At 40.4% G+C, this 13094-nt stretch overlaps 1 long non-coding RNA gene across 1 annotated transcript; it reads right to left on the bottom strand.

Annotated features, from left to right (window-relative positions):
- Positions 1-2603: 2603 nt before the first annotated feature.
- LOC138106023 (uncharacterized) lies at positions 2604-12815 on the bottom strand. Its single transcript, XR_011148883.1, has 4 exons — positions 12592-12815; positions 9188-9337; positions 4393-4480; positions 2604-3961 (listed from the first exon to the last, which is right to left on the bottom strand). It is a non-coding gene; the product is annotated as an uncharacterized lncRNA (long non-coding RNA).
- Positions 12816-13094: the final 279 nt, after the last annotated feature.

Here is a 13094-nt window from a genome sequence, read left to right as displayed (position 1 = left end):
ATGGATCTGCCACTGGCCAAGGGTGAGCCCATCAGGCATGATAGTAATGCCTCTGTGATAACATATTTGAGAAGGAAAAAAAAAATTCTTGTGCAGTTTGCAATTATAGCCAGGGAAGAGCAGAGTGAGAACACGTGAGAGGAACATCTCTGCAGACACCAAGGTCAGTGGAGAAGGAGGGGCAGGAGATGATCAAGGCACTGCAGCAGATTCCCTTGCAGCCCCTGGTGCAGCCCATGGTGAGGCTGCTGTGCCCCTGCAGCACATGGGGGTCCATGGGGGAGAGGAGATCTACCTGCAGCCCATGGAGGATCCCACGCTGGAGCAGGGGGATGCCCAAGGGAAGCTGTGACCCTGTGGGAGGCTTGTGCTGGAGCAGGGTCCTGGCAGGGACCTGTGTGTGGCCCCGTGGAGAGAAAAGCCCTGTCCTTGAAGGACTGACCCCATGGAAGAGTGACCCACGTTGCATCAGTTTGGGGAGGACTGTTGTCCATGGAATGGACTCAGTTTGGAGTATTTCGTGGAGGACTGTCTCACGTGGGAGGGACCCCACCGTGCAGCAGGGGAATTACTCCTCTCCCCAAGAAGTGACAGGAACAATGTGTGATGAACTGACCATAACCCCCATTCCCTGTCTCCCTGCACACTGGGGGAGGAGGTAGGGCTGGGAAGGAGCAAGGGGTGGGGAGAAGGTGGTTTTGCTCTGATTCTGTTGGTAATAAATTCAATTCATATCCCCAGGTTGAGCCTGTTTTTCCTGTGATGGTATTGGTGAATGATCTATCCTGGGCCTTATCTCAACCCATGAACCCTTCATTTTATTTTCTCTTCCCTGTCCAGCTGTGGAAGGGAATGATAGAGAGGTTTTGGTGGGTGTCTGGTGTCTTGACAGGGCCAGTCTGCTACAGGGGTTTGTCTCCCGTGGAAGGAACACCACACTGAAGCAGGAGAAGGGTGTGAGGAGTCCTGTCCCCAAGGAGGAAGGAGCAACTAAGGCAACATACAATGAACTGACTGCAGCCCCCAATCCCAGTCCCCCTGTGCCTCTGCTGGGGAAGAAGGTAGAGAATTTGGGAGTGGAGTTGAGCCTGGGAAGAAGAGAGGGGTGGAGGAAAAGTGTTTTAAGATTTGGTTTGTATTTCTTATTATCCTGCTCTGATCTGTTTGGTAGTAAATTAAGTTAATTTCCCAAAGTCAAGTCTGTAACTGGTGAGTGATCTCCTCCTGTCCTTATCTCACTCCATGAGCCTTTCTTTATGTTTTCTCTCGCTTGTCCAGTTGGGGAGAGGAATGACAGCTTTGCTGCGCATTTGGTGTCCAGCCAGGGTCAACCAACCACATTTGTTATGAGTCTACAATGCATCTCCTTTAAGGAAAGGCCTTTTGTGTGCAAAACTTAGCACAGTAGTAGTCTGACATAGCAGTATATAAGATGTGAACATCAGAGAAAGTGTGAAAATGGATCATAATTACCTGAATTAAGAGACTTGGAAAACAAGGATAGAATTTGATACTGGTGAGGACACACTCAAGTACTGAGTCCAGTTCTGTGCCATTCACAACAATAAAGACATTGAGGTGCAGGAGTGAGTCCAGGGAAGGGCAATGGAGCTGGGGAAGGGTCTGGAGCACAAGGCTGGTAAGGAGCAGCTGGGGGAGCTGGGGGTGTTCAGTCTGGAAAAAAAAGGAGGCTCATGAAAAACCTTATCACCCTCTCAAACGCCCTGAAAAGAGGTAGTGGACAGGTGGGGGTCAGACTCTTCTCCTAAATAACAAGTGGCAGAACAAGAGGAATTGGTCAAAATATTGGATAGTAGGAAAAAATTCTTCACCAAAAGGGCTGTCAAGAATTGGAACAGGCTTCCCAGGGAAGGGGCGGAGTCACCATCGCTAGAGGTATTTGAAAGATGTGTAAATGTAGTGCTGAGGGGCATGGTTTAGTGGTGAACATGGGGTTGTTCAGCTGTGTTGAAGCGTTGGGCTCATGTTCAGATTTGATGATCTCAGGGGTTTTTTTCAATGTAATGATTCTAAGATTCTATCAAAACAGGACAAAACACGATCTGAAAATTCACAAAATCAATAAGATAACTATCAATACTACGTGAGAGAAGAACTCAGAAAGGCCAATTCTAAGAAAGACAGCAAAATGTGCAGTTGCTTGCAAAGAGATATGGCAGAAAAATAGGCCAGTGTTATTATAAACATCATTCTCTATACCTCACATTTAAGTGTGAAAAAAAATACCATCAAAAATGTTATCCAAAAGCATATGTTAAAATCTTTAAGTAATAAATGAACAGTAAGAATGATGAATAAAACTAGAAATTCATATCTTGGTATGCAATATAGAGAGGAATAAGCAACAAGAGGATGAGAATGATTTAGAATATCACTTAAGGATATAAGTAATAGGATGAAAGTAAGCTCAAGGTAGTATAAAATGACAGTAATTCAAACAAATACTGATGATTTGATATTGTGAAGAACCATCTTCCCAGAGGAATGGTGAAACCATGTGAAAATTTGCTGAACATAAATAAATGTACAGCAGGGAACTCCTGTACTGTTGAAGAGATATATGTATTTATTTGTCCATGTCATCTATTTATTACGGTGCTTCAGCTGAAGAAACAAGAGGCAAGCCTTTCTTTCCTCATGTGGCAAAAGCAGGTGCTGCTGTAAACAGCATTAGACTGCCACTGGCAGATTAGCACTTGAGACATGTAGCCCAAAAGCAGGACAGAAATGATGGATCTAGGAAGTGATTGATTTTTGAACCAATGTGTGCTGGAAAACCTGCTAGGAATAATATAAGCAGATATGTGGTCATGACCAATGACAGGAGAAGGATCAGTAAATAATAAATTGAGCTCCCAGGATCAAGCAATAAAGGTGTTAAACAGCCTGGCAGGCTTTCCCACGGCAATATATCACAATGAGAGTTTAGGCAGAGTTTTGGAGGTTGACAATTTTGTATTTTGCTTCCTTTTTGTTTTACTTGAAAATGTAACATACAAGTCCATGATATTTATTTCAGAGAAATCTCTGTGTACATTTCAAATAAGTTGAGCGTTTTCTCTGACAAAAAAAAGCCTAAAGAACTGAAGGGCAGAGTGGCTGTTGAGTACCTGTTCCTATATCCCCAGTTCTAATTTGATCGCATCTACCATGTCATAAACAGAAGGAATATTTAACATTGCCTACAGAGCCCCTCAGCTCTGATCCTCCCCTTCCACCATCCGTTACCTCCACACAGGTTCTCTTTGGTGGCTGTCAAGAGACTGTCACTGACTTAATCCATTTTGGGATAAAACTTGTATGAAGAAACAGGTTTTGTGTTGAGACTTTTAGCTCTGATTTTTGGCATTTGATTGCACTGTGGTATGGCCCCCTTTCAGAAATGCACCTGTTCCCCACATTTGTGTTCTGTGGATTTCTTAATGACCCAGTTTCTGCCAGTGTTGGTTTCTAAAGAACAGGGAACAGTGGTTGTTGCTTTGATTTGTTGAAGCATTGGAAGAGATTGTGGCTTCAAAGAGATTTATGTTCATGAAAGCCTGTGTGCTGTTCTTCCTTTGGGATTTCTCCTCTAGGTGGATACAGAAGTTACGAGCCACTGGCACAGGGTAAAGAACAGTAACTCACAGGACAGGTGAGTCAGATTTCATCTCACCTTTCACATCTTGCTTGAATTTCAATACATCCAATGACCTTCAAGTCCAATGAAACAGGGGAGTTTGAGCCCCACTCTCCAGAAGTTCCTTTCAGTGCTAAGTTCATAGGTCAGCACACACTTGATAGATGAGGCAGAGGTGATGAATCCACATCATGCTCCCATTTTACAGCTGTTAACTGGAGGATTAAGAAGATCATCACTGTCCTCATTCCTGCTTCTTTGCTGAATCTGACGCATACCTAATCTCAGCCTCTGTCTTCGCATGCTGCTATGTCTTTGGATCTTTGTGAGACATGTAAAGACTTAAATTAGGGTGTAGGTATTCATAGACATAAAAGCCCAATAAAACAACTGAAAATTGGGACTCAATTTTCTTAGGGGACTGACAATCCCAGTTTCAGTAAAAGAGGAGGAACTATTTTAACTAACCCTGTATAGGCGAGTCAGGAAATTATTTGATAGCACTCACACCATGAAGGTGGCCCATCTTGTCCAGCCCACTGCCTATATTAAATAGTACAGTGTTTATGGAAGGTCATTCTGGCCATAAAGACATTCCATTCTTTGAAAACTTTTGAGGTCATCTTAGACAAATATCCATCAGGAATAGACTAGACATAATTGATACTTCCACAGAGCAGAGGAAATAAACAGGTAAGTTCTGTACGTTTTTCTCCTGTCTTGTTTTTTATTATGAACCCAACAAACCATACCTGAAAATCAGACAATTCAGCTGCTCCACAGAAAAGCAAACCAGCAGGAGCTTAGCAGACAGCATTCGTGGAATTTAGGGACTGGAAGCTAATATTTTCAGAAGAAATAGGAGAAAACAAGAGTATTAGGGGATCAGAAAGTAAAGCTACACACATTGTGATATAACCATTGGTATCTGGCCCTATAAGTTTTTCAGTTTCTTCCATTAGATGTTTTCATAAGTGTCACTTAAGACCCTTCAAAACTTAATTACTACCAAGTTAATGATGGTGGTACATGGTCAGTGTTAAAGCTGGGGTCATTTATCTATAACAAGGTGACAGAAAGGCAATCAAACGTTACTCATCCTTAGGGTTTGTTAGGGACCAAAGACAAAAATATTGATCCCAATTCATTTCCAAAGTGAAAGTGGAAACAACACGAATAGCACTAAAAATCCCTTTGCTACAGGGCAAAGTACAAAGACCAAAGATGAATTTTAGCTATTTTCTGTCTTTTCCTGACCAAGGTGGAGACTTATTGACAGGCATGTCTGAAAAAGCTTCTCTTGCTGCTGCTTACTACACTTGATTTCATAAGAAGGAATTTCAATCTTAAGGGCTGTCAGTTTGGCACCTGTAATGAGTATAACATTCATTTCAAAAGGAAAAATACCAAAAAAAGCTAAATGACAGGCTAAACTGCATCTCTACAAGCAGAACTGCTGATCTCCCAAGATAGTGTTCCCAGCCCACACACCCCTCACACTACCAGGTGCTGTTGCTTCTTCCCCCCGCCCCCCCCCAAGTCTTCCTCATTACATTTCCTTGGCAGAAATTCCAGTGTGGATGCTAGCAATAGGCTTGCCTTGATGCTGCTTATCACAACCCCTGGTGACAGCTTATTATCTCATTATCAACATTAATAATAAATGTGTCTTTCTCTGAATACTCAATGTGAGAACCAAATATATATATCTATGTGTATATATATATATATATATGTGACTTCACACTGCATTTAGTTGAATGTGTAATGGCTGGTATAAATGCAGACTCAAAGGACTATGAGGGAAGGACACAATTGACATGCAGAACCAGGCCTGGTTGAGAGCCGTGACAGAGAGTTCTGGTGTGCCTGTGGGTAAGTCGTTTGACCCCATGCACACCTTTTTCCTTATTCTTGAAATCCCTGTTGCACCTTTAAGGAGTGATTTAAGTTTGGTGTGCTACATGCTGCAGTGTTTTAATACATGGTCTTAGTTTTTGTATGAGCAACTACAAGTTGATAAGCATAGGAATAAACAATCTGATATTTGTGTTTCTGAAGACATGTAGTTAAGAATAACTAATGGCTTATTTTTCCCTTTCACACTGTCTAATAATAAATGTGACTTTCCAAAGAAAATCAACTTTATTTTTATCCCAACACATTTTTTTTTTTAATTTGAAAGTTCCTGGTTTTGAATGAATGAAAGTATTTAAGTATAACTTGAAGTATCAAAAGCTGACACACTATCAAAGCAAATTTTGTAGATTAAATAAAAAAAAGAACATTCTCATCATAAAATAAAAACTGGGCATACTAGTAGGTCTTAAAAAACCTAATTTCTGGTTTTAATTTCTGAGAATATTTTTGTTGCTATTTCAATTTCAAGCAGCCAGAGCTGTAAAGCTTTTAGAACTGCCTATAAAAAAAATAGTGGTCAAAAGGAGCACTCCTTTAATGGAGACTACGGCTCATTTGGCCTTACTGGGATGGAAGAGTGCTGGTGAAAATAAATGCATATTCGTAGTAAGGGATTCTGGGACTCCTCAAACACTGTTACTGAGGGAGACTCTTTCATCCTTGCCAAAGATAAACTCCAGCCCAAGCACAGGAGACAGTGTTAACAAAACCACACCTACTTGGGAGAGTAGCCAGCAATGTTCTTATACCTCAGGCTAAATTTCACAAGAAAGAACCAAATTAATGAAATCTGCAGCAGGCCAGAATATCTGAAAATAGTTCAGTTTGCTTTCTAATGGAGATTGATTGCAGATACATTAATCTGAGCAACTGTATCCTGACCTCTGTCTATCCTGGCCGTCAAATTTTATGCAGAGAATGTGAATGCAAAAGAAAAAAAAAATCTCTAAACGAGAACGTCTAGAAAACATTACAATTAAGATGAGGAAATGTCACTCTGACAGCTCTGTGTGTCCTTAAGCATTTCCCAAAACAACTTCTCATATGGCACAGCTCTTGCATAAAATTAAAAAAATGAGACAATTGAGTGTACTGTGTAGAAAGGAGTCTAGTCTAGAGAGAAAGGTCTAAGTATGCTTAAAATATTATGGATCATCAAAATGGAATGGCAGACATTCAAAACAGAGAATGCACACATGGAATGCCAGCACCAAGTGTTTTATCCATTCTCCTGTGGAAAAATAAAAAGCAACAAGTGCTTTAAAATACAGCAGAAACACTTCAAGCATAAATGCTGTGTTGTTTAGTCCTTCACTGAAATATAAACTCAGCAGCTCCAGTTTCATTTGAAAGATGACAAAAACAATAGAAGTTGTTCAATTTACTGAACTAAAAAGTCAGGAAGACAAGAATCTTTTCCTCAGCCCAGATCTCTTCCCCACCCCTTCACCACCCTTTTTAATTCACTCTCATTTTGAAGCCAGCATTGTTCTTTGAAACTGAATCTACATTAAAGTTAAACAAGCTCAAGTGAATATCATGAAGAAAGGACTGAATATGAACAAAACATTACTTTGAAGTTCCTGTTTTTCTTGCTGAAGAGCATTCCTCCTCTAAACTGTAACTCAACTCTGAAACTGTTTTGAGAACGAAGTGTCTTCAGAAATATGCCAGAATCAAGACTATGCCTCTTGTAAAAATTATACATAAATTTGTCAGGAAGCATCAATATGGTCAAGCAGCTGTAATTAGGAAGGTGTGTAATGAAGACAAATCCTAAAAATCCTTGCTCTAGGGAGTTTGATTAATTTGGAAGAGGTCTTCTAGCAATGGGATTAGAGAAGAAGTAACAAAGATTGTTGGCTTGGACTTGCTCTCCAATGACATGTACAAGCTTCTGTTTCCTTTAAGTTCCTAAATATTAAAAAACCCTGAAATTACACTCCTTGCATGACAGTTTGCATGGAAATGTCCCCTTTATGGGATATTTAAAGCAGTTTTATATGTTAAAACTAACTTGGCATCCCAGACACAGGTACATCCAGGGCAGCTACCCAAAGCAGATACTTGATGTCCTGCAGAACAGAACCATTCTCCTCTGGCACATAACTAACTCCCACAATGTGTCACCTCTCTTCTCTTGCTTTAGAAAACTGGAGAATTCACAAAAATATTTCCTGCATATTTGTCTCCTTCTGCTCCTCTCTAAGATCCTTGGAAGACTGGTTTCGAACTTACTGTCGGTGTCCTCCCACCAATGTCAGAATCATGTTCATTCATGTGATGATTTGTCTGTGTCTTCACACCTGGGAAGCTTCAGACAAACTCAGACTGGCTGAAAGATGTGTACTTTATTTAGTCTTCATTTCTTGCCTTAAACTTTCTTTAAATCAGACTTTTCTGTGCCTTGTTTAGACAGTAAGATCAGGACTGCAGAGCTTAAACTTGCTGAAAAAAGACTAAGCAAAAAAAACCCTACTGCAGTATAAACTTGGCTAGATTGCCTGAGTACCACTCTATTATGAATATTAAATAACAAAGATAATAATGGTATTTTGCCAATTTCTGTTCTGCTTCATTCAGCCCATGCAGAGAGTATTGAGAGTTCCATCCATCCATGAAACCCTGGAATGTCTTGCTGGCTGGTATTACTATTAACAAATGAAAAACCACCAAAAAATGCAATCTCTGCTAAAGGACATTTTATAAAACATAAAACTAATCTAAAATTTTTCACTCCCTTGCCCAAGGATCACAATTTCTTGATCTGTGTGTCTGTCTATCCAACTGTCTGTCTAAAAATTCCCTCTTCTCTACTAGAAAAAACAAGGTCCTGCACCTGTGTTGGGACAATCCCAAGCACAACTGCAGGCTGGGGCATGAAGGAATTGAGAGCTGCCCTGAGGAGAAAAACTTGAGGATGTTGTAGGATAAGAAGACTAACATGTCCCAGCAAGGTGCCCTTGCAGCCCAGAAAGCCAAACCTGTCCTGAGCTGCATTAAAAGCATTGTGGGCAGCAGGTGAGGGAGGGGATTCTCTCCTTACTCTGCTCTAGTGAGACCCCACCTGCATCCAGCTGTGGGGTCCACAGCAAAGGAAGGATGTGGACCTGTTGGGATGGGTCCAGAGGAGGTAAAAAAGATAATCAGAGGGCTGGAACACTTCTCCTGTGAAGACAGGCCGAGAGAATTGGAATTGTTTGGCCTTGAGAAGGCTCCAGGGTGACCTTAGAGCATCTTCCAGTACCCAAAGGGGTTACAAGAGAGCTGGAGAGGGACTTCTCACAAGTGATGACAGGAAAAGGGGAAATGGCTTCAAACTGAAAGAGTAGGTTTAGATTAGACACTGGGATGAAATTCTTTACTTTTGAGCATGGTGAGGCTCTAGCACAGGTTGCCCAGAGAAGCTGTGGTTGCCCCATCCCTGGAAGTATTCAAGACCAGGTTGGATGGGGCCCTGAGAAACCTAGTCTGGTGAAAGATGTCCCTGCCCATGGCAGGAGTGTTGGAACAAGATCATCTCTCCTTCCAACCGAAGCCATTCTACGATTCTCTTATTTAGTTAATCTTAAAACCATCACCTAAACTGTTAGAGAAATTAATTTCTGTTTTTGATTGGCAACTCACCCAGCTGTATTTTCTTAATTGTGGTTACAGAGTAAATGCACTCATTATCTTCCTCTGCTGATTTGGCTTTTCTTGGATCCCATGGATTTGTAAGTGAAGCCCTTATTCATCAGTCTTCCACACAAACAGTTCTATGCAGCAGAACTCATTCTTTAAAGAAAAATAGGAAATATTTTGAAATTGCCTTGCTTTGGTCTGACAGTTCATTAGATAAGTCCTCTCTGTAACAAAGGGACATTCAGCAATAGCCTTACAGATATCTGATGTTCTCTTTTAGCTATAGGAAGTAAATTTTAGGTTTGGTGCAAGGCCCCAGATTAACAGCTGTGAAGATGTGTCTTCATTCTCCTCACAGACGACTGTTGAGTCAGCAGAGCAAATTTTCTTGCAATACTTTCTTCTGCAGTGAAAGTTTTTGTCTCTTTCTCCTACTTTCTGTGGCCCAGTCAATCCACACATTGCCCTTCCACTGGCAGAAGGAACACCTGTTCTGACTTTTGTTCTGTTGAACCTTGATAATTTAAATCCAATATTAACTTATGCATTTTGCATGAAAAAACTCAATATTCATTAGAAAATAATGGCTTCTGGTAATTGAAGACCTCAGTGTCCTAGATCTACAACATCTGAGACAGGAAATTCTGGAAGAGACATAAGATCATCTGATCTAGGCACCAATCCTAATTCACATATAACATGCCTAACAGAAACTAACCTACTTACAAACCCCAGGTTAAGATTTATTCCTTCTTTTGAACTGATGGAAGTGATTTGTTATCGTCTCCCCTGAGACACAGCTATAGCAGGATTTTCACAGTTACCAATCTCACCCATTCCAAGTGAGCTACTATTAATTGATCCCTCTGAACTTGCTCTGTTTGGGAGTCTACTTCAGGCATTGATTTGTTTGTTGCCTTCATCAACATTATTTCAACACTGAGTTTTTTCTTCCAGATAATAAAGTGCTTACAAGTTTTAAAGTCAATTATAGCCCTACGCATGGAAGAGTTAATATCAACAAAAAGAACTCCAGACAATTTAAAGGGTAGCTCTGAACATAACTTACAACATAACTCCCATATTTAGATTGACTGCATCTGGAGATGCTTAAATTTGAAACAGATGGTCAGGTGATTTGAAAATCACTCAAGGAAATCTCAAAATTAGCTCACAGCAACATGAAGGAATATCTGCTAGATTGAAAGGGGAAAAAAAGATGGGGCTGTTGATTGGGGTGGAGAGTAAATGAGACTACAATAGATGTTTGGTTCCATAGACTGGAAAGAATAATTTTCTGGGTTATGAATATGATATTCGCCATGATACATACTTAGTAAGAGACACATTCTGACAGGCAATGCTTAGTTTCAGACAGCTTAAAATCAGTGCCAATATAGAAACAGGAAATTTATCTTATAAATAAACATGACTAAATATATGAAGACTCCAGGAATTTGAAGTGACAGTTAAAGTGGCACCTTGTGGTTCATCATATTTGATCCCACTGTGTCAATGTCACAGTGGCAGCTGGTATTGAAAATTGCTAGTGGGGAAGAGGATAATAAGCTTCTCTCCTCATCCTTGCCACCTTTCCTAACCAAGTTATTTATATTTATGGCAGACAGAAACTGGGACAGTGGTTTTGAAAGTAGAAAAGAGAAGGGATGTCTAGGTTCAGTATACTCAGATCATGCCTTCAAGTTAAAAAAAGTTAAGACATTTTAGCAGCAGGTAGGGCAGAAAACAATAACACTTATCCCTCTATAGAAATGCCATTTTTCTCCCAAGTTCTGAGCTACGATCACCTGTCCAGCCCTGTCCTAAATCCCCCTGTTTTGTGTTGTATAATTTAATTGACCATTATAGTTGATTGCTTTGTGTAATGGAGAATGTGTCTCCAAATCCCTTCAGGCAGAGTCAAATCTCACTTTAGCTAAATGACCTCCCCAGCTCTTGAGTTATCGTATGAGGAAAGAGGACAGCAATGCCTTCTCCTCCCGTTAGATGTCTGAGTCTTCCCAGGCAATGTGTGGTTCTCCTAATATACCTCACCTGGATGCTGAATGTTCCCATGACTGGCAACCCTGAAAGCCAGGTGTTGCAATACTTCGCATCAGAAGATTTGTGCCTCCTGACATCTTCACAGTCTTACACTTAGGGCTGATATTCCTCTACTGTCAGACTTTATTTTGCCCAAGGAAAGCCCCACGTCTTCCCAGTTCAGCCTATGTACTAGACCATACTTTTCTCCATGCTTCAAAGTGAAACTCTATGCAGAAATGCTGTGAACACAGTTCAATGTTCATTATTAGGTTATCAAAAGCTGAGGAGGTGCATATGACTTTCAGGAGACAGGAATACAAATGACCCAGGATACTATGGAACTTTTTCAAAATTTCCTATTAATCAGCAAAAGTCACATAAAATGGGGCTAGGTTGAGAGGACAGTGCTTCCCAGGACAGTGCTTTCCAGCAATATCTGGACACCAGGACTTCTAAATATATGAAAACTCCATCACTTTGCAGAAACATCAACACAGGGCATAAACTTGGGTCTGGGTAAAAGATGCTTCTCTCCTTAAAGGTGATACCTTTAACATTTGCAGCCTGACACCCTTAGCACCAACAGCCACCTAATGCCCTTTCTCATTAATGCTGTATTTATATTAGAAGTTGGGCTGCAGCTGTTAGAAATCTGTAAGTTAACTTTTCATCCTCTCCAAAATGTATTCATTTCATTGTAATATATAAATGGCATTTCCACATCCATCAGTATTTGAAATCCAGTCTTTAAATTGTCCTATATATGCACATATATTTATAAGTTAATAAAAAGATGCCATTCCCACAATATTTTCTACAATGAAATAGCCTGTGAGCAAATTAAATTTTCTTTTTACTGTTTACTCAGCACAGTGAAAAAATATATTGACTGCTAAGTTTCTATGACTTTTTCCTAGGTGTAAGAAAATGGACTCTCACTCTCATTAATTTCAGATATATTCCTTGTTGTTCCATAAATTGTCACTGCCGCTCTGACCTCTTTGCAGATTTACAGGTAGAAAGAATTAAGACACGTATTTATTTATTGTCATTTCCAAAACAGCTGTGCATCCACATGCTCGTCACAAGAGTTTTATGCACTGTGGATGTTTCAATTACAAAACCATGTGGCTGGCATATAAAAAAAAAAGCCACTTCAAGAGCTGAATTTCTTAATTAGACAACTGAAGCCATTATAAATGCTGAGATCTAGATATTGCTTCTATTAATCTTTTCCTTACTCTTCTTTTGTAACGTAAGTTGTGCCACTAACTTAATTAAAACTGTACATATTGAAAGGGTACCATGTCACATTATTCTCATTTCATTTCTGTAACTACCTGCTGTTGTGTCATACATACCTGCTGGTATGTCAAAGATCCTATATAATCTGTCACTTTGTTAATGAGGGAATGGTGTCATTCTGGAAGCAGCCTGGTTCACCCTGCACTGTGAAATCTCAGGTTCTGACTTGGGTCCTTGGGCACGGAGGCTGATCAGATGGAGCTCCCTAGAGGAATTTAGCTGGTCAGCCCTGGTAAGCAGGACTGAGGGCTGGGTCCTCTGCCTCTTACTCTGCTGCATGGATCACATGCACTGCAACACTCATGAGAACCATCTGGGGAAAATAATTTAACTGCATGGGTGTTTGCAACAGGCAGTGACTGCGTAGTAGCAGAGACAGTCGTATCATCACTATGACATCTTCACATCTTTTTTCTTGTAGGAAGGGATGTTGTAAATTCTTGCTTTCTCATGACACAAATTGTACTCCATTCCACATAAAGATCTGAATTCAGCCCTCATGCAACTACAGTAGTTTAGGAGTAGTCATGGAATGATCTTGGTCAAGGTAAACTGTTGC

The sequence above is a fragment of the Aphelocoma coerulescens genome, chromosome 2, assembly GCF_041296385.1.
Source record: "Aphelocoma coerulescens isolate FSJ_1873_10779 chromosome 2, UR_Acoe_1.0, whole genome shotgun sequence".
Taxonomy (NCBI): Eukaryota; Metazoa; Chordata; class Aves; order Passeriformes; family Corvidae; genus Aphelocoma; species Aphelocoma coerulescens.
This window is presented reverse-complemented; position numbering and strand designations above follow the sequence as displayed.